This window comes from Mustela nivalis, assembly GCF_964662115.1.
Source record: "Mustela nivalis genome assembly, chromosome: 10".
In the NCBI taxonomy this organism is placed as follows: Eukaryota; Metazoa; Chordata; class Mammalia; order Carnivora; family Mustelidae; genus Mustela; species Mustela nivalis.
Window position 1 is genome coordinate 55,703,387 of NC_139029.1, and position 25,580 is coordinate 55,728,966.

The window sequence follows — 25,580 nt, forward strand, 5'->3', positions numbered from 1 at the left end:
TGACAGATAGGAGCAGGCACCAAGTTCAGTATGTCACATATATTATCTCATTTAACCCTTATTTGACATGTTGCCATGTTAACTTTATGGAAATGAGCTCAAAGTGGTCACCAATTTACACAGCTTTTATGTTGTTGGACAAGAGTTAAAGACTTGATTAACTCGAAGTTCATACCTTGAAGACTTCTGCCTTTGAGAATTCCTTAGTGGAGAGGGGTTAAAGACCTTCTATTTACAATTGTACTGAAAGTTTCTTTCTAGTGAACACATATTTCGATCTCGTTGCCACCAAAATTGACAGAATTCTGACTGCTCCTTTCAGGCTTAAGTTTTCTTTAATATATGCCTGCAGACCAAAATCTCAAATGCAAATTAGAAAGCAAAGAGTCCTTCATAAGTAGACTCTTTATAATTCAGAAGTCTCCTCTTGAACATCTTCAAATTTTAGAAATGCAATTCATCTAAAATGTATTTTAACTATTTTTAAATTAAAACATTTAATTAAGTAATCAACTATTCTCTCCCAGCTGTGTTGCTAATAATGTGACCTTAGGCAAATTACTTAACCTCTCAAAGTCTCTTTTTCGATTTCTCTAAAACGGAAATTATAATGGCTCCTCCTTTAGAGGGTTTGTGTGAGAACTAAATGAGATAATGCATGTGCAGGGCCTGGAAAAAAGGGATTCTCAGTAAATGCCAGTGTACATGGTATAATCCATACTTCATCTTGAATGTGCAAAGATGTGTTTGCCTTTGACCATAACTAATCTGGCCATTATTATCCAAGCCTCTATCAGCTGTTCCTTGAGAGTAAAAGCTGATAATTATTCTTCTGAAATTAAAAGTATAGTCTGATTTAAGAAGTTCCCTTTGGGTTGTGTTCATATTTTTTGCATAACAATTCTGTCATGTATCTTCATTTCTTCCCTTGCCTCTGTTCATAACATGGAATTTAGGCATGTACAAAGGAGGCTATACATCTTTCTGAAGAAAGGGGACTCCCTGGTCTCAGCCTGGCTTGCAGAAGTGTGCTGCCAGCCATGCTGGCCTCTGGCCTGATGTCTGCAGCTGATCCTGCCCTTTAAGTTAAATCTGGAATGTTGAAACCATAGTCAGTTCTTTGGGCTCATGTACTACTCCCCATGAGTACCGGCCGGCTCCCCCCTTGCTGGCAGTGTCACCACTCAGCTGTCATTGGCTGTTAGATCTATTAGTCTATATCTTGTCTCCTCTCCAGCGTCAGGCATGTCATCCATCCCCAGTTTCTGTTGTGAAGATACCTCTTTAATTTGATACTTAATACATTAGTGACCCTGTAGCCCACATGCAGGCTCTGAGAGTGCACATGATGTGTAAACTGAGGCCCAGGGAAAATGGACTCTGGAGCCTCCTTCCTCCTGTTACATCATACCACCAGGTTTGCCCTATTTTGGATGCACTCAATTTTGTTATAGGGCAGTTTTCAAGGTGACCTCAACACGGATATGAGGGCAAAATGATTCAGTACATAATCCAATGTACCTCAGGCTTTTTTAAGGTAGACACTTATTAATAATATAGGTAGTTAGATTGGTAAGGGTAGAGAATAGCTATGGCAAAACTGTTTTGTACTGGGAGTTTAGAAATCAGTTGTTAAGAAGCTACAATCTGCCCAGGAGCTAGGTCTAGTGGTTATAAGAACATGGACCGTGGATTCAGACAACTGAGGTTTGACTCTCAGTTCTGTCACTAGCTAGCCAGGTACAGTTGGTCTATAGCTCACTCTCTATCCTCAGTGTCCTCTTCAATAAAATAAGGGTACAAAAGCTATTGGGCTCATAGGCTTTTTGGGAAAATTCCATGCAATAGAATCTATAATAAACACTCAATATATATTTCTATGAATTTTGATTCTGTCAGGTATATGACTTTGGAAATCAAATCTATAAATATGTTAACCAAAAAGATGAGTAGGATATATTTACACATTTTTGAAAGCAGACATAGTAAAAATAACCTTAAAAAACATAATAACTCATGCTTTATGGTATCTAAGAAATCATCATTGAGGAGAAACATTTTTTGTTTGTTTGTTTTTGAACTCCCAATATTCCATGCTAGTCACAAAGCAAGTCTCTTAAAAAAAAAAGAAAAAGAAGAAAGTTTTTTATTTGTTCCTGGACTACTTATTCAATGATACTGAGTTACTCGGCATTGGCAGCAGGGAGGAGAGTTGGGGAGTATAATTATGGAATTTCACATTTCTGTCATTCACTTTAATCAGATGTCTGGCTTTTATTAGTCATATGTGTGGGACTATCTATTGTTTCTCTGAAAGTAACAACTTTTAATAAGAAAATAAGAGAATTTGCTTTGATAAGAGGCCTCCAGAAACAATGTCATGTGTACGGAAGGGGATAAGTTCCATTCTGTAACTAGGTATTAACGCCTAGGAGATTACTGTTAGAGAATTCATTTTGTGTGACATTCTGAAGAGACAGATATGGGGAGAAGATGATAATAAGTCCCCAAAAAATTTTACACGGTGAAAGTCTAATAAAAAGAACAGAAGTTTCATTGCTTGAGACTCAATGTAAATATCCTAAATTAGGTTTGAAGTAGAAAGATCTACCTAAGGATGCCTCTGTCTTAATGAAAGATTCTAAACAGAGAGAATTATTTTACATTTCTAACAGCAGTAACCACCAGAAAATACTGGGCAAAGTTCTGAGAACACGATGGATTCTCAGAGGTTTTTTATTATTGTGGCTTGTTTTTGTCAATATAAAATTAACACATGTCCATTTTTTTTTAATTTAAAAAGTTTAAAAAAATTGTAAAAATTATACTAAAAGTCATCCATGATCTCTCCCCTTATAACCGTTATTGATACTTTTGGTATATTCTTCCCCTACCACCACCATTTTCTTTTTGGTTAGCTCAAATGAGTATTATTCAGGGCCAGGTCAGAGATGGGAAATATTAGGTTGATGCATTGGGTAGCATCAGTTCTCAAAACTCCTCTATAAAACTCTGGGTAGACAGCCTTCTAACTGTCACAGAATAATCAGAAGCTTTCCAAAATCATAGAATGGTCAGGGACCCTAAAACAGATTCGGTGGTTGCTATGGGCCCCAGGAGCCCTGTGATAGGTGTGTATTTTAGGTATATATAGATCTATCCAATGAACTAAGAGTCGTATTCAATTAAGCACTGGTAGTGGAAATACGAAGGCCCCTGAGCAAATCACCATGAGAGAGAATACTGGAAAACGAAGCCGACTGAGCAGCAGAGCCTGGAGAAAGAAGGGATCGGTGGATCCAGGAACAGTAGGACACATGACCATCCCCATAATCAAGCCCCAACTTCCAGCTCCCAGCCTCTCATTTCCTTCCCTATCCCCTCCCAGTATTGAAGGATAATAAGGAAAGTGTCACTCAGAGCCCCCAAAATCTATCACGGGAACCTTCATCAAGTGTCAGCTCTAAGAAACAAAACAAGAAAGCTTCTTTGCAAACCAGAAAGAGAAAAGCGCTGAGCCAGGAGGAGGCCAAAAGTGGACTGCAAAGTGGTGTGTGTGTGCTCAGGGTGCAGCCACGCAATGGAGGCTGGCATGGCCTCTAGCCGGCTGGCAGCAGCATGGAGAGTGACACGGTTGGCAGCGGCGAAGGGAAACAGAGAGTGGTTGTCACTGGACCAGAAGCTTCTGTAATGTGGGAGGTTTCCTGGTCTCTACACACCTCTCTGCCACAAAAACACTCCTAAAAGGAATGACTGGGGAGGAGGATCCCAGGAAAGGCCGGATTTCTTGATCTCCTGCTGTTGGAGTGGAGGGAGGTCAGGGAAGTGAGATTTGAAATTGCGCTGTAACTGCTGCATAATATCTAGGTGTTTTTATAGAGGTAGTTCTGTTTACCAAATTGGAATTCTAGGATGCATTCTATTTTATATTAATGCATGATGATAAAATTCAAATAAATTCTTTACAAACATTATGTTTTAGAAGTTTTCTCTGCAGCTGAATTAGGAAGACTGTCAAATAGAACCCAAAAAATAAATAGTGAATTGAAATTCAAACTTAAGAGAAAAGAGTGCAGAGAGGTTTGAAATTTCATTATATCAAATGTGATACATATAAAATGATATATGTAGTATATGTTTAAGATATAAAACATAATAAAATGCGTCTCTGTGAACCCACTGCCGTATTTTTATGAACTAGAGTATCACCAGTCCTATACTGCTACCTGTAGGCTCTTACCTAATTCTGCCTCATTCCCAGAGACAAGTACGATCCTGAATTACATTTAACATACCCTACATTTATATGTATGTCTAAATATTGCAGTTCCATTTTGCTTGTTCTCAGGCTTTCTAAAAATATGACTATACTACAACTTATTTACTTTTTTCTTCACAATCATTTTTGTCCAGTTTTTTGTTACATTGCTACTATAAATATTCCTATAAGAATTTCTCTAAGGCATATGTTTAGAAGTAGAATTTCCCAGTCATTAATTGTGCACATATTCAACTTGAAAAATAATGTGTTTTTTTTTTCAAAACAGTTGTATTTATTTACCAGCTCTGTATAAGAGCCCCCAAGTTCCACATCTTCGTCCACACTATATTGTCAGCCTTCATATTTTTTCCAGTATAATGGCTGACAGTAGCATCTCATTGTGACCAGAATCTGCCTATCCCTCATCCCTTCTGAGACTGGTGCTTTTTCCATATATTGGTGGCAGTTTGTGTTTCCACTTCTGTGAAATGCCCGTTTATGTATTTTTGCTATTGGATGCTATTTTCCTGTAGATGTACCGAGATCTATTATATACTCTAGATGCCAATCTGCTGTTGGTTATATGTGCTACAGATACTTCCTCCCAGTCTCTGCAGTTTTCTTTTTCATTTCTTCTTGGTGTCTCATGATGACCTGAGGTTCTTAATTGTAATGTAATAAAATGCATACTTTTTTTTTATGCCTAGCATATTTTGTGTCTTGCTTGAGAAGTTCTTGCCTCCCCAAAGTCAAATAGATCTTTTCACATGTTTTCTTCTAAAAGGCTGAAGGTTTCATTATGTATAGTCAGGTGTAGTTCCATCTGGGCTTAATTATTTTACATCGAATGTATTATTTTTTTCTGAAAAGATAGTTTTCCAAGCAACATTTATAAGCAGCCCTGCCTTTCCCCATGAATGAATGCAACCTCTTAACGAAATATGATTTCCATATATTCATAAGGTTACGTGCTTCATTGGTTAGTTTATGATCTGGGTGCCAAAATCACACCATCTTAAGTAACACAATGTTTCTGATACTTGATAGAGTAAATCTCTACAACTCGGGCATCTGGACACTTAGTTTTTGTATAAATTTTAGATTTAGTTTATGAAGTTCTTTAAAAGGGAAAAAATGTCATTGGGATTTTATTAGAAATTTATTGATTCTATAAATTAATTTTCATTGATTTATGATGAATTGATATTTTTATGATATTGAGTCTCTATGCATGACATATCTCCATTTGTCCATTTTAATATCTTTCAGTGAAGTTTTAAAATTTTCTTCAAAAAAGGCTTTATACATTTTTAGTTTATTTCTAAGTACTTCATCATTTTGTTGTAGTTATAAATGTACATTTTCAAAACTTATAGTCCCAATGTTTTATTGCAGGTATATAGTAACCCACTTAATTTTTTAAATTTATATTTCTTACCATCTAAACCCTCTTATTTATATAAATAATTGGTCTATAGATTAGAGATTTCTGTGTAGGTAATCAAATAATCTGAGAATAGTTGACTAGAAGCAAATGTTACTGTCTGATTTATGATATTAATATGAATGCATTAAATATTTTGTTATTAAGAATATTCTTTACTATAAGTTTTGCATAGATACTCTTGAATCCAGATCGTACCTTCCTATTTCTGCAGTACTGAGAAAATTTATCATGAGAAGATGCCAAACTCCGTAACATTTTTTTCTGATGATAATGTTTTTTCTTCTTCATCTGTTAATGCTGTAAATTATATAGAGGATTTTTAAGATATTAATATGTATCATTTTATTATTTTTATTAAGTTTTTTATTTTAATTCCAGTATAATAAACATACAATATTCTACTAGTTTCAAGTGTACAATACAGTCATTTAGCAGTTCTATATATTAGTCAGCACTCATCATAAGTGTGCTCTTTAATTCACATCACTTATTTCACTCATCTCCCAATTCGCCCCCCTCCTGGCAACCATCAGTTTATTCATCAGTTTGTTAAGGGTCTGTTTCTTGGTTTGTCTCTCTTTTTTCCCCTTTGTTCATTTGTTTTGTTTCTTAAATTCCACATATGAGTGAAATCATATAGTATTTGTCTTTCTCTGACTGACTTATTTCACTTAGCATTATACTCTTGTGAGCTATCCATGTAGTTTCAAGTGGTGAGATTTCATTCTTTTTTATGGTTGAATAATATTCCACATATATATACTACATCTTTATCCATTCTTCTATCAATGGACACTTGGGCTGCTTCCATAATTTGGCTGTTGTACATAATGCTGAAATAGATACAGGGATGCATGTACCTGAATTAGCAGTTTTTTGTTTTTTAGGTAAATATCCAGTAATGTTTGAAAGATCATAATTTAGGTCTATTTTTAACTTTTTAAGAACCTCCATACTCTTTTCCAAAGTGGCTGCACCAGCTTACATTCCCACCTGTAGTGCAAGAGGGCTCCTTTTTCTCCACATCCTCACCAACACTTGTTCCTAGTGTTTTTCATTTTAGTCATTCTGGCAGCTGTAAGGTGATAACTCATAGTGGTTTTCGTTTGCATTTCCTTGATGATAAGTGACATTGGACATCTTTTCATGTGTCCCTTGGCCATCTGTGTATCTTCTTTGGGAAAATGTCTATTCAAGCCCTCTGCCCATTTTCCAATTGGATTATTTGTTTTTGGGGTGTTGAGTTGCATCAGTTCTTTATATAGTTTGGATACTAACACTTTGCTGGATATGTCATTTGCAAATATCTTCTCCCATACTTTTTAATTTTATTTATATAGAGGTTTTCTAATGTTAAACCACTTTTGCATCTCTGAAAGAAATGCAGCATAATCATGATATGTTGATGATTCTGACCTTCTATATAAACTGCATTCAGTTTAATCTTTTCTGGGATTTTTAAAAAAATCTATGCTCATGTATTTGATTTTAATACATTATTCTTGTGTGCTTTCATTATCTGTGGGTTAATTTTTTTCATCAATTTTAGAAAATTATCAGTTCTTATCTCTTCAAATGTTTCCTTTTATTTATGGGTTCTGTATCTTCATCTGGAATTTGGACTAAATATGAATATGAGTATGATATCATACATATCATATTAATATCATACATATATATATGCATACATATCATATATATGTCATATTAAATCCTATTTTAATAATTATTTAGTAAGGTCTTTTTTTGGAAAAGTAACAAGATAAGGGGTAATTTAAGAGATATTTATGTCATCTCCTTAAAAAAAATCTTTCTGCTTCTCTACCTAAAATTATCCAGTATTAATTTTCCAAAACTTGAGGTATGATAGTTAGATATTTTTAAGAGTATTGTCAACTCTTTGAACTAGTGAATGTGCCAGTTACTGACAGAAACATTTCTAAATTATAGGCCATTCATTCTGGATTAAAGAACACAACATGAATTTTAAAAAACAAACACCTAAATTTTTGTAATAAAAAATACTTAAAGAGTAATATATATATATATGCGATAAAAATTAATTTTTAAAAGATAATGCAAAGACTGATTGCATTTAAAGTCTAGGGAATTCATCAGGAAATGAGCAGTATCATTCTAACTAATATTTGAGACAGTGTGTCAAGCATCTTTATAAAAACATTTCATAAATTCAGCTAACTATGAACTATATTAGAGGACTGATATCTCATAAAACGTCTTAGAGAAGCTGGAAAAATATTCTGTACTCTGCAAATCACCATTTTGAATACTTACTAAGGCTATAGATCACCATAAGCAAGAATTTCTAATATCAATATTAAAAATGACTTCTTTTTATTGATTTTTATCACCTTATTTGTAGGGTTAAATAAAAATTTCAAACAGATAAATAAAGAATGGAGACAGAGAAGAAATGTCAATAGTTGTATATTGATGGAGTGGAAAGATTTTATCGTAGCCTTCTAGATTCTTCCAGCTAGTCTAAGAATTAATTTGACATCAGACAGATTAACGGGAGGAGAAAAAGAAAAAATTTAATTGACTGTGTACAGAGTCCCAATAGTGAAATTGAAACCCAAAGAGACTCAAGGCAAGCAGTTTTTATGCTTTTTAGACAGAAAAGATAATAAATCTGTATAAAATTGGCAAGACAAAGAACACTTATGTTTAGGGGTTTCAGTAAGTAAGGAATTCTAAACAGAATTTGAGCTAGGCTGAAATAGTAAATTAGCAAAAATACAAGCTTAGTTTATACAGCTTTCTTGGCTCTGAATTCCCTATCTCTGATAACAAGAATGTCTCTACCTCTTGGTATAGGGAGAGTACCTTTCACAGGAGATTTATCTCCTGGTTTCTAGAGACAAATAGGAATTGGAGTGTTTTTACACTTAAGTAACTTTTTTTTTTTTTAAGATTTTATGTATTTATTTGACAGACAGATTACAAATAGGCAGAGAGGCAGGCAGAGTTGGGGGGTGGGGGAAGCAGGCTCCCCGCCAAGCAGGGAGCCCAATGTGGGGCTCGATGTCAGGCTTGATCCCAGGACCCTGGGATCATGACCTGAGCCGAAGGCAGAGGCTTTAATCCACTGAGCCACCCAGGTGCCCCACACTTAAGTAACTTTTAGTTCAAAATATGCCAAAGTGGTACATTTTGAGCTACCTCCCTTTGTCTTCTACAATTGAATATTTATTTGGACAATATAAATAATACAAATGTGTTTTCATAGAAATTTGAAATAATCCAGTACTTTAGCTAATGATTTAACTTGTAATTTAAATTGACTAGAATTAAATTAAACTCACCCTACTAAAAGCATAGCTGCCATTGGCTTCACCTCCGTAGTTTGCCCAAGCTGTGCTCATTTTTAATTAGCTAGGATGCATGTTTACCTGAGGCAAGCACTATATTTGCATATCCAGCAATTTCCTTCATAAGTAATTACAGCATAGGTTTGCTATACCTACTAATCAAGTTTTGTCAATTATTTTTTCAGATAAAATATTAAAAAGAACAAAATAGCGCAATACAATTTACAATCTTCTAAATGTTTTTAGGGAAAATATTTGATACATCCTAATTATTAACTCCTCCATCTCCTGCATTTGTAAAATTACTTAGGATGTTGATTGTAGATGTTCATTACAAGCATTGCCAGAGGTATTAATATATCAAAAGAAACTTGAGAAGTGAAACTTTTTTTTTTTTTTTAAGAGGCACATCAATTTCTGCATCAGTCAAGACGCAGTCAGGGAACTACATCAATTGTTTAGAAAAGGAAATTTAATATAAAGAACAGTTAACTCATGATTAGAAAACTGAAAGGACAGAAAGGGGACACTGAGGGATCACAGAGGTGATAATTGTAGGAAGCAGCTAGCACCTGTAGGGTAAGGATCAAATGGAAGAAGGTAGTGTACGGGACTCACACCTGTAAAGAGGCTGGTACTGATGTCTCTGAGGGGCCATGGTAAGGCTGGTTCTAGGTGTGTGGGAAAACTACAGACTGAGGACTGTTGCTATTGTTGAACCTTAGTGTCACCACAGAGAGAATTGTTGCTACTGAAATGCTAAAATGAGCAGGAATTAAATAGAAGAAGCAGCCCCATCTTCTTCCTCTAGCCTCCAAGTCTCTCTCCAGACCACCCAATTGTCAGTTCCTGACACAGAGTCTCCTGTTGAAATAGAAATGTTGTTAACCTCAGAGTTGCAAAGTTGAAAGAGAAAAATGAGTTCCCTGCTGAAAGGCAAGAGTTTACACATTTAAAATAAAACAAACGTAGAGAAATACTGAAAATAAATAAATAAAATAAAATAAGTGTTTACTTTTGCAGACTCCACTTCGGCATCATTTCCTCTGGATAGTTTTTCCTGCACTTAGTGGAGCCCCAATTTCCAGCTGGAAATTGATAAATGTTTCTGAGTGAATGAATGAGTCATTTGATTTTAAAAAGTGAACAGTTCAGTCAGTTCTCATCATCAGAATCATATCTATATAAACTGGAAATTTTTAATTCAAACTAAACAATAATAGAAGTGGGAGAAATATTTTAGTTTACCTGAAAAACAATCATTCTACGATTAGATATCCTTTAAGAAATCCATTTCAATTCACTCTGAGACAAACTTCCAAATGAGTTTCTCTATGAAACTCAAAAGTACACAATTTACCACTGTGATCAATAAGTAAATAATACTCTTTCCACTAAGTCTGGAATTTGAAAGGAGTCCTCTATGAATCATTCAATTAAAATGTATTTTCTGACTGAAAATAACTGTGGAGGATTCTTTTCATAAGACGATCAGATTGGGGTCTCCCCTTTTATAAATACAACAGCTGTTGACTTAGGGTTTTAATAAGCAAACTCCAATGTGATATAAGCAAATAAAGAAACTCTTTTTCTTCCTTTCAGACTTTCCCTTCCCTAGCAATAAAATAACTCATCTTTGCCTGTTTTCAAAGGAAGCAGTTTTTCCCTCATTGTCATTTCTCGTTACTGCAGTATCACGACTAGGTACCATAACTGAAATTAATTAGCTCTGTTTGCCTTTCCATAAATAGATTTTTCTAAGAATGGCATATGTCTCCATGTAGTCAAGTATCCTGGTGTTTCTGTCAACAGTTTCTACCAGAGAAATTAAAGAAAAAAAGAAATATTTCCTAATTGAACCAGGGCAAACTACATTAAATAGGAGTATACATTTAGAATCAAGGCTTACAAACAGAAGTATTATGCAATCATGGCATATACCCAAGAGTATATTCTTGAGTTTTGAATAGGGATTGTGAATCACCCCCAAAATAACAAAAAACTGTATTTGAAGTAATTAAACTAAAATTTACTTCTTCCTTCCTTATGTGCTGAAAGGGTAATATTTGAACATATGATCTGAAATTGAATTAATAGAAAAAATATATTTGATTTCAGGTCTCACAATAAACTAAAACTAAAAGACAATGAAAACGTCAAGGAGACATATAAAGGAAAGGGGGATGGATAGAGATAGATAGGATGGAGAGATAGATGGAAGGTGTAGCTAGTTAGGTTAGGTAGGGAAGCTTCACTCAGAAGGTGACACTTTAGTAAAAACCTAAAGTAGATGAAGGAGTGAACCATGCAAACATCTGGGTGGAAGATAGTTCTAGACAGAGGAAACAGAAATTATGAGCACCAGGGATGAGAGAAAAACTAACACGTGAACAGCAAAGAAGACTAAAATGGGTGGCATAGAGTAAGTTAGAAGAATAGATGAAAGGTGAAGGAAGGGTAGAAAGAATCCTATAAGAAGTTTTAAGGGTTTTGCATTTTATTCTGAGTAAAATGGAAGCCCTTTGGAAGGTTCTGAACAAGTAAAATCTGTGGTCTGACATATTAAGGTATATTACATTACATTGCATTATATTACAGTACATGTTACATTATATGTTTCATGAATTCCATTCTATTCCATTCCCAGGATCACTGTGTTGAGAATAAATGGAAAATGGGGCAAGATGAAGTCAAGAGACCTATTAGAAAGCTATTGCAATATATAGGCAAGAAATAATCGTCTCTTAGATTGAGGTAGTAGCAGCAGAGGTGGCAAGGAGTTGATTTCTGGGTAAATCTGAAAGATATAACCAGAAATAGGATCTGAATTTGTAAACTGGGGATACTCCCATTCAACAAGTAATACAAAAATTAGGAATACATAATTAATTACAAAAGTGAAATGCTGGGACGCCTGGGTGGCTCAGTTGGTCGGACGACTGCCTTCGGCTCAGGTCATGATCCTGGAGTCCCAGGACCGAGTCCCGCATCGGGCTCCCAGCTCCATGGGGAGTCTACTTCTCTCTCTGACCTTCTCCTCGCTCATGCTCTCTCTCACTGTCTCTCAAATAAGTAAACAAATTCTTTATAAAAAAAAAAAGTGAAATGCTTATTATGATAGAAAAAGAAATGATGAATTTTAAATTACAAAACTGAAGTTAATGAAATTATAAAAAAGCTAACAAATGCTGTAAACATCATTAAGTCCAGGAAAATAGCATAGTATCACATTTATAATGCTCTTTTTCTCCGTATGCTTTGACTTTATACTCCTTGACAGTCTTCACATTACATATATCTTATAATTTCTATGAAGATAATAAAAATAATCCAATGTTTAGCATGATTTCTACTACTGATAGTTCAGAAACATTCATTTCAGCTTTACAATTTTTCAATGATATGCCTTATAAAATTTTAGGATTGTTGCCAAATTTAGAAAAACCTCTGGCTCCATACGTTTCAAGCACGTTCCTCCTCCTCCACCAACACACTTCTGGTGCTGGGAACCAAAGGGAATGTTCATGTTCAGTAGGTCTTCTAGCCCTGCATTTTCATGTCATGATGGTCAAGGGAGTTTGCACAATGGCAGGAGAATTACTGGAAGTGTTTTCTACCCCAGATAGCTAGGAACAAGGTAACTATACGCAAACAAGATTGAAAATCATATAAATATATTCCACCAAACCTATATTCCTAGGCAACTTCCTTGTATTCAGCTCCCCAAAATACCTGTGGCCATTCTATCATGACATGACATGAAGAAAACCACAACATAGGGAAAGTCAAGATAGAAATTGTAGTTAAAGTGTTTTACTTTCAACCCACTATTCCAGGATGAGGCATATACCTATATATTCCAGAACGAGGCATATACCTGTATCCCTTTCCTACTGTTGAATTGTAACAAATGACCACAAACCTTAGTGACTTAAAACAATACAAATTTATTATTTTATAGTTCTGGAGGTCAGATGTCTTAAAATCAGCATATCATCATGGCTTTTTTTTCTTCCAGGATTCATGAGAGAATCTGTGCCTTGTCTTTTGCATCTTCTAGAGGCTGCCTACTTTCCCTCACTAGTGACCCCTTTCTCACATCACTTCATTCTCTGTATCAGATGATACATCTCGTACTCTGATTGCTTCCATTATTACATTTCTTTCTCTGCCTTCTCTGACTCTCCCACCTCCCTTTTATAAGAACCTTTGCAATTACATTGGGATCACCCAAATAATCCAGGAAAATCTCTTTGTCCCAAGAGCCTTAAGTTAATCATAAAAACAAATTCTCTTTTACCATGTAAAGTAACACATTCACAGATTCTGGGGATCAGGACACGGGCATCATTCAAAGTCTTTTATTCAGGTTACTATAGTCTGGCCTCTGTTCTCAAAGACTCATGTCTGACCCACATGAAATTGCACCCAAGCCAACCCAAGTACCCCAGAAGTCTCATCCATCACAACTTGACTCAAGTACAAAATCTCATCTAAATCTCATCTGTTCAGAAGTCCTAAATTTCATCATCTAAAGCATCTAAATTAGGCATGGGTGAGTTCTGGGTATAATCCATCCTGGAGCAAATCTCCTCTCCATCTGTAGACCTGTGAAACCAGAAGACAGTTCATCTGCTTCCAAAATACAATTGTGGAATAGGCTTGGGATAACAGTTATAGAATTCCCATACAGAAAGGGAGAGGATAACAGTTATAGAATTCCCATACACAAAGGGAGCGTACCCTCAGAACCATTTCAGAATTCAACCAGGAAAACTCCATTAGGTTTCAAGGCCTGGGAATAACATCTGGGGTTCAAGATTTATTGCTCTGTGCCTACAACTCCACCCTTTGAGTCATCCTTCCTTTTCCAGGAAGGTGCACAAGTTTTTGCAGTCAAGTGGATTGAACAACCTGTTTTCCTACCTCTAGAATTTTACGATCTTGCTGTCTTCTCTCATTTTGTCCTCTCTCTAGCCCTTCCAGCCCATGCTGGCAGTATTTCTGTTGATGCAATAGTCTTAAGAACCTTGTGGGTCTCTCTTATATATCTTGACGATTTCTTCACTGCACAAGCAGTTCCTTTACAAATCTTCCTTGGATAATCCTATCTCTACTCCTGGCTTCTTCTAAGATGTCTGACAGATTCCATGAGACATCTACCTAATCTCTTCAGAACCTCTGTGTGAATGAATGAGTGAATGAATGATCTGACCTCTTAATACTTATAAGGCACTAGCAAAAGTTTTCCCAGACACATCGTTGGCTTTATTTCCTGGCAGTGAATCTAATTTTAGCTTTTTTTTAAAAAAATTTTGGTAATCTGGATAGGATGAGAATTTGTCATAAATCCTGGTTTCTTTTTGCTTAACCATTCTTTAAGTGTATCTCTTTCTTCTTGCATTTTACTGTAATCAGCGGGTAGAAACCAGGACACACCTTCAAAACTTTGCTTGGAAATTTCTTCAGCTAAAAATTAAGTTTACCTTTTGCAAACCCTGCTTTCCACATAATTGTATGACACAATTCAGCTATTATATAACAAAGACCCCTTTTCCTCCATTTCCCATGTTAACACAATTTTTCATTTCCTTTGCTATCATCTAGTATTGTTTTGACTGTCCATGTTGCTACCAGCAATCTTTTCATGATGATTCAGGTATTCTCTAAGATGATGCAGATTTTCTTAACCATGTTTTCTTCCTTCACTTCCTTCAGAGTCTTCCTTAGCAGAGAGTTATTATCATCTATACTTCCACTAACATTGTGTTCAAGGCAATCTAGGTTTTTCAGTCACAAATTTATAGTGAGAATTTTTCTAGTTTCCGTCGCCTGCCGAATTCCAAAGCCACTTCTACATTTTTGGTTATTTCTTATGGCAGTCACCCACTTCCAAGTTCCAACATACGATTCCCAATATTCAACTGTAACAAATTATGAAAAATTGAGTTGCTTAATACAACACAAATTTATTATTTTAAAGTTCTGCAGGTGTTGTTAAGGCTGTGTTCCTTCAGGAAGAGCTAGAGAAATATCAGTATTCTCTCTTTTTCCAGCTTCTAGGAGCCACCTGTATTCCTGAGCCCATAACCACTTCCTTTCACCACTTCAGTTTCTGTTTCTGTCTTCATATCTCCATTTTTGCCTTCTCTGGTCTTCCAGTTCCCTTCTTATAAGGACACTTGGGACTATATTGGGCCGCTTGCATAACCCATCCTCTCCATCTCAAGATCTTTGAATTAATCATACCTCTATTCTCCTTTTCCATGTAAGTTAACATATTCAGTTTCTGGGGATTCGGATGTGCACATCTATAGGGAGCCATTATTCACTTGAGCCACACTACCCCCCAAAATTTAAAGCACATGTCCACATAAAACCTTATATGTGAATATTCATAGCAGCATATTCTTAATAGCTAAAATGTGGAAAAAATCCAATGTCCATTAACTAATAAATGGATAAACATGATGCAGTTTACCCATACAACAGAATATTTGTCAATGAAAAAAAAAAAATGAAGGACTGATCTAGATGAACCTTAAAAACAGTGTGGTATGTGAAAGAAGCCAGAAACAAAAGGCTATGTATTATATGATTGCATCTATATGGAATGTCCAGAATAGAAAAATCCTCAGTAACAGAAAATAGATTTATAGTTTCCAGGGTATAGGGGAAAGGGAAAGTGGAGAGATTGAGTATGGGGTTTTTTGGGAGAGGTGAAGAAAATGATCTAGAATTAGATAGTTGTTAAGGTTGCACAACTTTGTAAGTATACTAAAAAACACTTAACTTTATATTCTAAAAAGGTGAAATTTATGGTATGTGGATTATGTTTCCATTTTTGAAATCTTAAAAAAGAAAACAATCTCAATTTTCCAAATTGTACAAAACGTAGCCAGGTGAACACACTGCCAGGCTTCCTTCCAGGATCTGGGAAGGAGTTCATGCAAATAAGAGACCTGAAACTTTGAACCTCGTTAACTTTAAAGTACATCTGCCTCTAAGTAGAAGCAACAGCATTTGTTGACAGATTGGATGTCAGGAATGAGAGGGGTAGGAGTTAATAATGACTTCATGAATTGAGACCTAAGCAACTAAAAGACAAAATTTCTACTGCAATAGACTACTATACCAGATGCCAGATTATTTATTTTTTCAGATCTTTTTGTCTTTTAATTGTGGGGAAAAGCACATAATATTACCTACCCTCTTAACACATTTTTAAGTATATAGTACTGTATTTCACTATATATTTATAATTAAGTATAAGCACAATGTTGTACAGCAGATCTCTAGAACTTTCTCATCTTGTGTAACTGAAGCTTTGCATCTGGTGCACAGCAGCTCTCCATTACTCTTCCCCCTGGAAACCACCATTCTACTTCCCACTTCTACGGGCTTGAATATTTTAGATAACTCATAGAAGTACAATCATGTAGTATTTGTCCTTCTGTGGCTGACTTACTTCACATGGGATAATGTCCTCAGAGTTCATCCACGTTGTCACATATTACAGAATTTCCTTTTTCTAAGGCTGATTAATATTTATATAAATATATATATTATATATCTATATCTATATATATTTATACCAAATATACCACATTTTCCTTATCATTTATCTGTCCATAGACGTTTATGTTATCCACATTTAGGCCATTAGGAGTAGAGCTGAGATGAACATCGGTCTGCAAATAAATCTTTGAGAGATTTCAGTTCTTTTTGAGATATATATATAGATATATATAGATATATCTATATATATGTGGGACTGCTGGATTATATATATAGCTTTTCTATTTTTTAATTTTTTAAGGCACCTCCATGCTGTTTTCCATATTCCATAGTGCCTTCACCATTTTACATTGCCACCAACAGTGCATGAGAGTTCTAGTTTCTCTATATCCTTACCAACATTTGTATTTTTTTTTTGTTTTGTTGATAATGGCTATCTTAATACATATGAGGTGATCTCCTTGTGTTTTTCATTTGCATTTTCCTGACAATTAGTGATGTTGAGCATCTTTTCATATACTTGCTGGACATTTATATGTCTTCTTTGGAGAAATATCTATTCAAATTCTCTACCCATATATTAATTGAGTCATTTTTCCAAATTGGGTTGTAGGAATTCCTTCTATATTTTGAATAGTAATTCTTTAACAGATATGTGACTTGTGAATACTTATTTTCATTCCCTAGGTTGCCTTTTTACGCTGTTGATTGATTTCTTAGCTGTGCAGTTACTTGGATATACTCCCTTTTCTTTGTTTCTTCTTTTGTTGTCTCTGCTTTTGATAGTCTATCCAAGAAATCATTGCCAAAACCCATGTCATGAAGTTTTTATCCTATATTTTCTTTTAAGAATTTTATTGTTTCAAGACTAACATTGAAGTCTTTAATCCATTTTGAGTTGATTTTTGTGTATAGTATAAGTTAAGCATTCAGTTGCACTCTTTTACATGTGGATATCCAGTTTTCCCAAAACCATCTGTTGGAGAGACTGTCCTTTCCACATTGTACATTGTTAAGCACTTTTTGACAATAATTTTTGAGTGGATTTATTTCTGGGCTCTCTATTCTGTTCCCTTGGTCTATATGTCTCTCTTTATGCCAATACCTTACTGTTTTAATTACTGTAGCTTCATGTTTTGAGATCAGGAAGTGTAAGACCTTCAACTTTGTTCTTTCTCAAGATTGTCTTAGCTATTGGGATCATTTGTGGTTGCATAGAAATTTTAGAATTGCTTTCTATATTTCTGTAAAAAATGTCATTGTGATTTTGATAGTGACTGCATTGAATCTCCAGATCAATTTGGTTAATATGGGCACTTAAAAAATACTGTGTCTTGCTATCCATGAATAATACAGGGTGTCTTTCCATTTATTTATGCCTTCAATTTCCTTTATCATTGTTTTGGAGGGTTTTTGTTTTGTTTTCTTTTTTAAAGATTTTATTTGGAGTTTTCAATATAGAAGTATCTCACTATGTTGGTTAAGTTTATTTCTAAGTATTTTATTTATTTTGATTCAATTTTAAGTGAGGTTAATTTCCTAATTTCCTTTTCAGATAGTTCATTGATAGTGTAAATAAATGCAAATTTTTTTAAAGGATTTTATTTTTTTCAGTAAGCTCTAGGCCCAACTTGGGCTTAAACACAAGTCCCCAAGATCTAGAGTCATATGCCATAATCACTTAGCCCGCCAGGCCCCCCTTTGACTTATTTTTGAATATTGATTATGTATCTACAACTTTGTCAATTTTGTTTCTTTGTCATAACAGTTTTTTTGATGAAGTCCAGGTTTCTTACATCTAAATCATGTCATCTGAAAACATAATTTTACTTCTTCCTTTCTGATTTGAATGCTTTTTAATCTTATTCTTGCCAATCCTCTAATAGTTCCTGTACTATGTTAAATAGAATTCGTGAGAGCAGGCTTCCTTGCCTTGATCATGATCTTAGAAGAAAAGTTTCAGTTTTTCACCATTGAATATAATGTTAGGTGTGGGCTTTTCATATATGGCTTTTATTATGCTGAGATACTTCCTTTTTATTCCTAGTCTGTTGACTGTTTTTATCACAATAGGATGTTGAATTTTGTAAATGCCTTTTTTATATCTATTAAGATGATTTTATTTGATTCTTTGTTATGCTAAAGTGGTGTATCATACTGATTGATTTTCATATGCAAAAACATGCTTGGATCTTTGGGATAAATCCCACATGGTCATGGTTTGTCATTCTTTTAATGTGTTATTGAATTCAGTTAAACTAGTATTTGGTAGAGGATTTTTTTGAATTATGTTCATCACATCTAGTGGCCTGTGGTTTTCTTTTCTGACAGTATACTTTGCCTCGTTTTGGCATCAGGGTAATGTTGGTTTCGTAAATGAGTTTGGAGTGTTCCTTTTTTTTTTCAGTCTTTTGGAGAGATTGAAAATGATTGGTTTAATTCTTCTATACATGTTTGGTAGAATTAAACAGTGAAACTCTCTGATCCTGCATTTTCGTTTTTGGAAGTTTTTTTTTTTTTTTTTTTTTAAAGATTTATTTATTTGACAGAGAGAAATCACAAGTAGACAGAGAGGCAGCCAGAGAGAGAGAGAGGGAAGCAAGCTCCCCGCCGAGCAGAGAGCTCGATGCGGGACCCGATCCCAGGACCCTGAGATCATGACCTGAGCCGAAGGCAGCGGCTTAATCCACTGAGCCACCCAGGCGCCCCTCGTTTTTGGAAGTTTTTGTTTACTGATTCAATCTCCTTACTTGTTATTGGTCTGTTCAGTCTTTCTATCTCTTCATAATTCAGTCTTGGTAGTTTTTATGTTTCTAGGAATTTATCCATTTCTTCTAGGAAATATCCAAAGTGTTGGGGTTTATTTGTTCGTAGTAGTCTCTTATAACTGTTTTTATTTCTGTGACATCTGTTGTAATGTCTCTTCTTTCATTTCATGTTTATTTATTTGTTCTCTTTTTTTTTCAGTGTAGTCAAACAGATGTCCATTTGTTGATCCTTTCAGAAAAACAACTTTTAGTTTCATTGATTTTTCCCATTATTTTTCAGTTCTCTATTTCATTGAATTCTGCTTTAATTTTTATTATTCTTTCTTTTTGCTAACTTTGGGCTTTGTTTTCTTTTTTATAGTTCTTTGTGGTGTGAAGGTAGGTTGTTCATATGAGATCTTTATTCTTACTTTAATATGAGTATTTAGCACTATAAAATTCCATCATATTACTACTTTTGCTGCATCCCATGAGTTTTGATATGTTATGTTTTCATTTTTGTCTCCATATATTTTCTAATTTCCTCCCTGGCCCATAGGTTGTTCAGAGTGTTATTTAACTTGCACCTACTTGTGAATTTTCTAGTATTCCTCCTGCTGTCAATTTCTAGTTTCATTCCATATGGTCATAAAACATACTTGATGTTATTTTAATCTTCTTCAATTTATTAAGACTTGTTTTGTTGCCTCATATGTGGTCTATCTCAGAGAATGTTTCATGTGCACTTGAGAAGAATATGGGTTCTGCTGCTATTGGGTGAAATGTTTCTATATGCCTGGTAGATCTATTTGGCCTATAGTGTTATCTAAGTCCTTTCCTTACTGATCTTCTGTCTGGATGTTCTATCCATTAGTGAAAGTAGGGTTTTAAAATCCTCAATTATTACAATACCCTCTATTTCCGCCTTCAATTCATTCAATATTTTATTTATACATTTAAATTTTCTGATATTGAGTGCATATATATTTATAGTTATGATATCTTCTTGGTGGAATGAACCTTTTATCATTATATAACTTATTTATTTGTCTCTTGGCAGTATTTAATTTAAAGTTTATTTTGTCTGATACATGTATGATTGCCCCTATTTTCTTTTGGTTACCATTTGTATGGAATATCTTCTCCCATTCGTTCACTTTTAGCCTATGTGTGTCTTTAAATCCAAAATAAGTCTTATGTAGACAGCATATAGTCGGGCCTAGTTTTTTATATCCATTCAGTCAAAAAGCCAAGCAAAACCAAAACAAACCCAAAAGCCACGATTCTGTGTCTTTTGATTGGGAAGTTTAATTCACTTACATTTAAAGTAATTATTGATGAGGAATGACTTACTATTACCACTTTGTTAAGTTTTTTGTGTCTGCTTTGTAGTTCTTCTGTCTTATTTCCTCTTGCGGTCTTCCTTTGTGTTTTTTAATTTTTTTTGTAGTGACATATTTTGATTCATTTTGTGTGTGTGTGTGTGTGTATACTACAGGTGTTTTCTTGTTTTTACTATGAAGCTTACAAAACCATCTTATAATTGTGAGAATTTGTTAAACTAATAACCTCTTAATTTCAATTGTACACAAGAAAACTACATTTTTATTTTCCCTCCCTATACTTTGTTATTGATGTCACAAATTACATCTTATATTGTGTATCTATTAATGTATTTTATAGTTAATTACTTTTTATGCTTTTGCCATTTAACTTCCATACCAGAATTAACAGTGGTTTAAGCATTACTGTTAGAGAATTACAGTATTCTGCATTTACCTATATATTTCTTATATTTTTGTATGCTTTATGTTGTTGTTTAGCATCTTTTCATTTCAACTTAAAGGACTCTTTTTGGGATTTCTGTAAGGCAGGTATTGAATTCTATCTACTTTATTTTTTTGTAAAGTCTTTATTTCTCTTTCATTTTTGAGGCATAGTTTTGCCAGATACAGTATTCTTAGTTGGCAGTTTTTTTCTTTTGGCACTTTGACTATACCATCACACATTATTCTGGTCTGTAAGTTCTTCTGAGAAATCCATTACAGTCAAATGGATAGATGTATCTTATATGAGACAAGTCACTTCCTTCTTGCTGTTTTCAAAATTCTCTCTTTGTCTTTGACTAGATACATTGATTACAAGGTGCCTGGGTATTGATTTCTTTGAGTTCATCTTATTTGGACATTTATTTCTTCTTTAATGTCTTCTTTAATTTGTATGACCTTTTCCTTCCCCAGAGTTAGGAAGTTTTCAACCATTACTTACTTAAATATGCTTTCTGCCCTCTTTCTTATTCTTTTTCTGATATTCCCATAATGAATATATTAATATATTTTGTGGTATCCCATAGGTCCCTTAAGCTTTTACACAGTTTTTTGCTTTTTTTTCTTTTTCTCCTCTGATTGGATAATTTCAAATGACTTTTCTTTTCTTCTCCTTGATCAAGTCTGCTTTCTTCTGCTTGATCAAGTCTGCTGTTGAAACCCTATAGAGAATTTTCAGTTACTGTGTATAGTTACTATATTCTCTAGCTCCAAAAATTTCTGCATTTTACATATATATAATATTTTATATATTTATATTAATTATATTTTTTCTTTTGAAATATCTATTTTACTCATATCTTATTCTCCTAAACTCACTGAGCATTTTTATGATGGTTATTTTGAATTCTTTGTCAGTTAATTAATATATTCCCATTTATTTAGCATCAGTTGGGGAAACTTATTTTGTTCCTTTGTGTGAGCTATAGTCCCTATTTCTTAATGCTCCATGACACTTTGTTTTGGTGTCTGAACATTTGAAAACCCCTCCTTTCCCCATTTTTCACAGACTAATTTTGTAAAGGAGAAAACCTTCACCAGTCAGCCCAGCTAGAAATTTTGAGGAAAAGAGATATAGTTTTAAAGGGAAAGATAAAAAGTTCTATTCTGAAAGTCTGAATTTTAATACTCTTATTACAGATGCAAATGGGGAAGTCAAGAAGTCTGTTAACTATGAATCTAGACAGTTCAGGCCAGATAAATATATTTAAGAAACGTCAGTGTGTATATATATATATATATATGTATATATATGTACATATATATATATACACAAACACATATATACATAAACATATATATAATTTAAAACTGTGAGACTAGATGTGATTACCAAAGTAAGGAGTATGACTATAAATATATATAATAGATAATAGAATTATTCTAGTTCCCAACAGTCTCCTACTTTCCTTTGTGGTTTGTATTAATACATTCAATTAATAATTGGGGACCATTATGAAAGGCAGAATTCCAAAATGATCCCCAAGATCTGTACCTTCTGGAATATAGATGTCTTCTCCCAGTTATTCAATCAAACACTATAGAAGTACTGCCAGGAAATGATTTTGCTGATATAATGAAAGTTCCAAGTCAGCTGACCTTAAATAGAGATTATTCTGGGTGGATCTAACCTAATGAAGTTATTATTAAAAGGGAATGGACTTTTTTTAATTAAAGAGATTAAAAGTATAAGAGGGCCAGTGGAAGAAGCCATATTTCAAGGAATGTAGCTAGCTTCTGTGATCTGTGACCCCAGCAAGGAAATAGTTGACAGGAAGAAAGGAAACAGGGACCTTTCTCTTATAACACTAAGGAACTGAATCTTGCCACATCTGCATCAGCTTGAAAGAGGACTCCAAGCTCCAGATGATAATGCAGGCTAGTCAATACCACGACTTTAGCTTTTGAGACCTTAAACAGAACACACAACCGCACCATGCCCTGATTCTTGACCTACAGAACTGAGAATTAATAAATGAATACTGGTTTAAGCTATGAAGTTTTCAGTAAGTTGTTATGCAGCATTGAAAAACTAATACAGCTATGTTGTATTCATTGTTTTTGCAAATATTACAACATGTTGGATAATTGAAAGGATTTGCAAGTCTCCACAGAGCATATGCACATAAGACTTTCAATAAAGGCAAATGATATAGTAGAGCAGTAGAAAGATAATGCTGACAAACATCAGGGGACAAAGAACCTTTCAAACACAGCTTCCCTAGATCCTTCTTATTCATGGAAGGATATGCTTCATCTCCAAATAAAAGCATCATGATTTACATGATAAATCTTAGTTTCAAGAAAACTCCCTGTAAGTTTCCAGTGGTGCTTTTTGTGCCCTTCTTTTCATGTAGCCAAACCACGCTATCTAACTGATGATGCCAGGTATAAGCCCCAATTAAAAAAAAAAAAAAAATCAGCCCTGGGTACCACCAGGGGAGTTTCAAATTTTAAATAGTACATTATAAATCATTAATTAGTTCACTGCCCTTATCTCAGCCAAGGGTCAGTGCTTCCCCAAGAGATGAACATAGAGCCAAACCACTTCCACTGTAAAATAATTTATCCCATGAAGTTTTGTTTCTCTTTCCCTTCTTCACTCTCCTTCTTCACTCCAAGCAAGATACTACATATTGGCTATGGTAAGTGAGCAAGTAGGTAGACAAATAAGCAGATATCTCTTAGGGCCTTCAAGAAAGATATATTGCAGCAGAAGGTCCTTCTTCAGGTAATAAACCTCCAATTCAAAGTCTGTTGCCCATACTGAGATAATGTTGAGGACACCACCTGTTATGAGATACTTTAGTTGAGTTACTAGGTCTGCAGAGCAATCCTTAACCCATCTTCTTTTCTAGCTACTGTCAGAGGATACTTAGGGTGTACAGCTGCACTTGCCTGCAAGGTGTGGAGGAAGAATTATTGGTAAAGATAGACACAATATGGAATTTCACTGTTGTTTTGACTGTGCCAGCCTGAAGTTAGCTATGAGAAGCAAGTGGTTAGATCTTTAATGAGCAGTTCCAGCTAGTGAAATAACCCTAAGTACTAATCCCCAAGTATCCTGAAGTCCTTCAGTTGTTCCTTATGGACTGACAATGGCCTATTTCTCTCCCATCCCCTGCTATTATTTCACATCTGGAAATTTTCTTTGTTTAAATTGTTAAACTGTTTATATTGCTCTTTATTTACAAAAGTGATCTTAATATAGTGGTATATAATGCAAAAAGAGAAAATTCCTCCTCAATAACCTCACAGTCTCATTCCCCAGAGGTAAACACAATTTAAGGCCTGTCCTGCCTCTTCTTTGTCTATTCATTCACAAGGGTGCATGAGCATACACATTTTTTTTCACTGAAGAAAATAAAATGAGCATTGTACAACTTTTATACTTTTAAAGGTTTCCTATAGTAGGCATCACATTATTTAATCTATAACCTATTGATGGACATCTATCTTTTTTCCACTATTTTGCTATTTTAATAATGCAATGACCAACTCTTTATATATGTATGCAAATATCCGCAAAACACGGCTTCTTAGAATTGTTGGATCTTTGGTTATATGTGTTTCATTTTAATAGGTACTGCAAATTTTCTCTCTCAAAAGCAGTACTAATTTACAGAAACTTGGAACTCATTAGAGAAACCAAGATATTCTGAGTTCCCAGAGGGATCCCTTTTGGTTTGTACTAAGTCACGGGTGATTGGTGTTGAATTTTTTTTTAAATATAATTGAATCTACTCTGTATCTTCAACAAACTTCTCTAAGTTTCTCTCTTCCTATTTTTACCCTTCCCTGTTTACTTGCAGCACCATTTTTTCCCCTTTCATTTGTTTTCAGTTTTGTTTCCGTTTTGTCATTTTAGTGGAACGTGGGGAGAGATGGGAGATAAAACCTATTTTCACATCTGCATCAACTTACTGTGTTTATTCATTCATCATACATTTACACCGTATTTATGCAGGCACTGCAGGCACTGAGAATACAAAGATGAATAAAACATAAATTTACCTTTCAGAAATTTTGAAAGTGCAAATGATAGCCCCACAATTAGCAAATAAAAGATAGATGGAGAAATGGATTATAAAATATAACTGAAGAGTGACTTTGGAAGGAAGACAGGTTCAAGGTGAGGAAAGACTTGAAAGGTAAGTAAGGCAAGAGGACACCTCATGAAAGTTACAGGAGGGTAGATGTGAGAAGAGTAGGCTTGGAAAGCTTGAAGTGGTCAAATATGGCTGGAGTACAGATTCTTTTGTAGGATAAAGGGAGGTGAGGTTAGAAAAATGAACCAAAGCAGGAGCACTGGAGTCTTTGAATGTCATGAAAAAATGAACGGAAGCAGGAGGACTGGAGTCTTTGAATGTCATGCTTAATACTCTGGTATTCAGGGGCGCCTGGGTGGCTCAGTGGTTTGGGCTGCTGCCTTCGGCTCGGGTCATGATC

The 25,580-nt window shown here is 34.6% G+C and overlaps 1 protein-coding gene across 2 annotated transcripts in view; it reads left to right on the forward strand.

Moving 5' to 3' along the window:
* Positions 1-25,580, forward strand: part of LRRC7 (leucine rich repeat containing 7) — a 708,443-nt gene that overhangs the window by 518,870 nt on the left and 163,993 nt on the right. The gene's annotated exons all lie outside the window — the stretch shown is intronic.